Source organism: Opisthorchis viverrini (genome assembly GCF_000715545.1).
Source record: "Opisthorchis viverrini unplaced genomic scaffold opera_v5_245, whole genome shotgun sequence".
NCBI classification, from domain to species: domain Eukaryota; kingdom Metazoa; phylum Platyhelminthes; class Trematoda; order Opisthorchiida; family Opisthorchiidae; genus Opisthorchis; species Opisthorchis viverrini.
The window spans coordinates 28,420-33,004 of NW_008751904.1; the positions used below are offsets into that span (position 1 = coordinate 28,420).

Genomic DNA, 4,585 nt, shown 5'->3' on the forward strand with positions numbered 1-4,585 from the left:
AAGGACGAAACCGGTCGTGGGCTGTCGACGGATTTTCAGCAACCTTATGAGTAGTACATCACAACTAACAACAAGAAGTGTTGTACGGCAATGACGCTTACTCCCTACACTTTGCCGCTGGTGATGACCTTGGCGAACTGGAGGTGTGCAGTCGACTTCACCTTAATCTTTGAAGAGGTTAAAACGTAGACATTTCAATAAACCGAAAACGATTATAATAAGTTTTGGCATTTTTCTTGCACCTACAGAGCGCATTTTCAGGTTTTCTTTTAAAATACTCACTGTAATACAAGGAGGGTCGCTGAAGGCTTCGAGGTGGTCCCCCCGAACCGAGTACCCGATGTTAATTTAAGTGTCTGATTACGTGTGTTGTCACGGCATAGAAAGAGTTAACTGGCTGCAACGAGTTCACAACGAGGTGATGCGTGAGTGGGTACTTGGTATTGAATCCGTTTCGTTCTATCAGCAGTTCAGACTTGCCAGGTCGAAGTCATTGGGACGTGTGCTACGTATGCCCAATCACCATCTTCCCAAGAAAGTACTGTATATTTTGTAAGTGACAGGTGGGAAAACGTTCGTGGAGCGTGACGTGAAATGAATGCGACCAAGGTTAGACCGAGTGTTGTGCGATGGTTGGAAACCATGCACGATGTGACACACAACAGATCCCGATGGTGCGCATGCTGTCAGTTCTTAGACGGACAGCCTAGCTAAATTTCATTTGATGTTGCGCCGTAAAATGTTGTTGGATAAGGATCGCAAAGGACTCCGTTTTTACCTCTCCGTTGTCACCTTACTTGGACGGGATGTTCCGACGTGTTTATTCCATTGCTATCCAAAGCTGTGGGAACTGTGACCCCGATCACTCCTTAAAGACATTAGGCTTATTCACAAAAATCCTCTGAGGTTCTCCCTTGCTTCCACTATTTACCAAGGTTTTCTTTCCTGTTAGTTGCATGGCAGCATGCTCCCAGTGGTGAGAAGGATGATGATGATGATGATGATGATTGATGATGATGATGATGATGATGATGATGTTGATGATGATGATGACGATGATGATGATGATGATGATGATGATGATGACGGATTGTGCCTAAAGACGTGCGTGTACAAATCTCAAGGTTTGCAATCACGTCTGCCAATATATCATCTGTGGAATGAAAAGGCAGAGCAATTGATCACAGCACTTGCCAAATATACTAGCATACGAAAGCACTTGATTCAAATTAGTCAGGCGATCGATATAGTATGGCACTTTCGCCATCTTGTGGAGACACTGGACAACGTCAGCAAGTCTTGGGTGAGAAATCAGACATTGAGTGCATCCAAGAACATTAACTGTAGTTGTTTAGCCTGCTGCCATGTACCCCGAGTCATTGCCCAGCAGTGACGGGTGTTCATCTTTGTATCTACCTGAGAATGATGAAAACGGTGGCGTAAACAGTGTGCAGCTTGTCAAGGTGGAAGTGCAAATGAAGTCCGCGCCCTCAGCCTTCCAGGGTGAGAACCTTCCAGTTAAATGAATAGGCTTCTTGTGGTGATAGTGCAGCGCATTGTTTAGATCGTTCCCTGCGCACATTCAAATTTAATCGAGAACTCCTAAGGAATTGAATCGACTGCCTTGTTTTTTTCAAACGTTGCGCAGACTGAATTTATCGGCCCAGATGCGTTCATAGTCTCCGATAACATCCCGTGCATCATGTGACCCTGTGTTTCTGACCTGGCCACGAAATTGCTAGACGTGTAAAAACAGTTTTTGTTAGTCATATTTTGAAGCTGAGTTATATTTATGAAAGTAAAAATATGTAAACTGACCGGCGCTATTTGGTTGTTACGACGACAGCCCAGCCTGTCGTGTAAACTTCGCCATTCCATACAACATTCGTGAACTTTATTCAGGTTGAAAGTACGGAAGGACGGAAGGAGGAAAGTTTACACTTGAAGTCTGTCTGCCACGGTCTACACTTCACAGTTGATCATTTGGTCGTTGAAATAGGGAAGATGAAAAAATATTCGGCAATGTAATTGATGAATCTGGACCAGGTACTCAGCACGTGGACTGCGTTCAGCGCACTGAACTCAAAGCTTCTAAATTTTGGTAGATCCACTACCATGTTTATCGTCGCCTCGCGGGTCAGTGGTGATTTCACTGCCATCTGAAGTTTGCGTCAAACCGACTCAACGAGTGGAAGAATTTACACCAAACCTGGTGTCAGAGGAATGTGTGAGGATCATCAAAATTTTATGGCAGTTTCGTCCTTAAGATCATTTATGATCTCACCAGGACAACTGAGCAGTTAGTAAAAAGTGAGTTGGTGGAAAACTCTTCATTTACAGTTCACGAGACAGCGATATTGGCAGAATATAACAGGCATCTAACCCAGTTTTCCTTCCATGTAGAAGCCGTATCGGTGGGATGTCAAAACTAATCTTCATCTGGAAGTTGAAAGTTTATTGAACGAACGTCACGTGTTCATAAAAAATATATGATATGCCAAAAGTCCTGTTTCAAATAAGGATGAATACAATGTTCGCTGTATGCAGTTCTCACGTCAGTATATGGGCCTAGCAACAACCTCAGGGACGAACGCAACTTCGTTAAAAGGACACCGAATTTCTCCAGCTAATATGACGAGGACCAAAGGTCAGTAAAGGTTCTCAGAAGGAATTTTCAGTGCTGTAGACTTCATGAATATTCGACTATGCTCTGGCAGAACCCCCGATCAGCAAAGTGAGTAATGATCATGAATTTAGAATGTGATACGCCGCTCATCGACTGGTCAGGAAATACGCATCACTTGGTCACGTGTTGACCATCTCCAATAGTGACGACTTACCAGATGGAAGCTTCAAACATCTTGTAAATTTGCGCTTTCTATGAGCCAATCACAGCTGGGGACAAAATTAATAGATATGGGTAAAATATATACATTAGAGAAAGTTCTGGGGTGTGTCGATCGTCCGACGAATTCGAAAGCATCTCGATTATTTTAGCCGTAATCTGTTGTTGTTTCTTAAACTGGTCGTTCGTTGTCCACACAGATGGTATTCTTTCTATCAAATCTATCGTATCAGTGAACATAATAAATCAAAGACAGAAGAATTCGCCATGTCTGGTGTTGTTTGGGTGTACGGGTACTTGCTGGAGCTGAAAACCAAAGTGAATGTTTCCTTGGGATGGCTCTCGTCAGTTACAGTTTGAAAATCACCCCGATCAATGAAGTTGCATGCTCTCCTCGACTTCAGTCGACTGTCACGAGATATGATAGCGCTGGACTGACAAGGAACTGAGATTCGGTTGTCAGATATGTGGAGATGACTGAATTACGTTCTCACACGGGTTGCATGTTACAACCCACGACAAATCGTTTTCTTGACAGCCCATCGCCTATTGCCTAAAAAGGCGAAGAAAGCATGTCATATCGTACGGGTATTCACATTACTATCGCTAGTTGCATGGAATGGGACAGAAATGTACCATTCGGTATGCGGATAAAGTGCCTGTGTCCTGTGCGGACCACACGTAAGGGATGCATTTTAGCTGCTTAGCGATTGGTTGATTGTTGTGTTATCCTAACTCTTTGCTCCAATACGCTCCTCAACAATGCAGTGATGACGTCAACTCGATTGGTGATGAAACGCTTTTACAACCGAATTTCTCAGGTCAGCTCAACGAACAAACCAGCGACCATCTACGCTACATGAGCTACGAACATTTCCTCTACTGAAAACCATGGAAGGTGGCTGTGTTTGGTGAGCTGCGAGCAGCACAATTTGAGATTACCGGGAGCCTCTTTGATCATTCAAGCCGGAGATAACGCATTGTGCTGCACAGTTGTACGGTAGTTTATCCGCGATCGCCGCTAAACTGTTGTCTTTCAGCTGTCTTCGCACGCGCAACTGAACCCAGTCATCGCGCACCATACTTCGATTGACTTATTAAGTCTTTGTTTGACAGAATCCGTGAATAGTGTGATAGTGGCCAGCACGGTGTTTGGTTCGAGCCAACTTGCAGCGCGATTGCTCACCGAGTTTAGCCACAGCATTGAGGTGAAAGTGTATTCCCTTTTCTCCGTCTTGATGCCCGAGGACTGTTTAGAGTTCCTTTCCCGTGTTCATCCTTAAATATTTGTTGAGTACAGTTGCCGTCCTTGGCTGTATTCATCATCATCATCATCATCATCGCCAGCTGTAATAACCGCGTACTCGTCGTACTCTGGTTCTAGCTGCCGCAGTTTCTTTCACCGATGCTTTGGGGGGAGGGGTAGGTAGCTGCGCGTTGCAGGCGGGAGCTGATAAATTGGGGCATAGATCCAGCACTGTCAGTGGGGGTTGGAAAAGGAACTATGCATTGGAGGCAATAGCTTGAATGCACGAGCGCCATTGAGGGCGCGACTGGGCCATATCTGACAATGTCTGTAGCCATTGATGTGGCCCGTCTCGGGGTCCCCATCCAGGAAGACGGCAGTGACCAGCGCAGCTGGTAATGGCTTTCATACTTCTCTGCCAAGTCATTGATTGACCGCCTCTGACTCTTTTCCACCCTTCACATGGTTGGGCGAAAAGAGCCCTTCGAGGAAGT

General features: G+C 45.0%; 1 protein-coding gene across 1 annotated transcript in view; it reads right to left on the bottom strand.

Moving 5' to 3' along the window:
• T265_14715 (hypothetical protein) overlaps positions 1 to 4,585 on the bottom strand; it is a gene marked incomplete at both ends in the record, with an annotated part of 18,448 nt that overhangs the window by 12,815 nt on the left and 1,048 nt on the right. The gene's annotated exons all lie outside the window — the stretch shown is intronic.